Raw genomic sequence first — 485 nt, 5'->3', positions numbered from 1 at the left:
GATCTTTCCCCCTTTCAGAATTGCATAGAATTATTTTTTATTCTGATGAATTATTCATTCTAATCTCCATTAGAAATCTAAAATCTAGTAGTAGTATTTTTTTTATTTTTGAATTATTTCAATTGAATTTATTTTGATTATTTTAGTTTCGATTATTTTAGTATTTAGAATTTTATTTCGATTTCTTTCACTTTCATTTAGTTCATTGTTAAGACGAGATATCCTTATCTCCATCCCACCAAGACAGGAAATCAACAAATGAGAAATCTAGTAAGATCAAGCAGAAAATTGTTTTTTATCCAAGAATTTAGTTCAAGAGACAAGTAGAATCTCTTCATTCCATGATTCGATGAAATATCTTGAATTTTATGTTGAATTTCTAGGTGTATGTACATGTATCAATCAAGTGAATTTTGTTCTAGTGGGATCAATTCAATAAAAGAAAAAAAGAAATTCGAGTCGGTCTTGAAACACTTCATTGCATT

The sequence above is a fragment of the Capsicum annuum genome, chromosome 3 (assembly GCF_002878395.1).
Source record: "Capsicum annuum cultivar UCD-10X-F1 chromosome 3, UCD10Xv1.1, whole genome shotgun sequence".
In the NCBI taxonomy this organism is placed as follows: domain Eukaryota; kingdom Viridiplantae; phylum Streptophyta; class Magnoliopsida; order Solanales; family Solanaceae; genus Capsicum; species Capsicum annuum.
The sequence above is the reverse complement of the archived record's forward strand: the minus strand, read 5'-3'. Positions refer to the sequence as shown.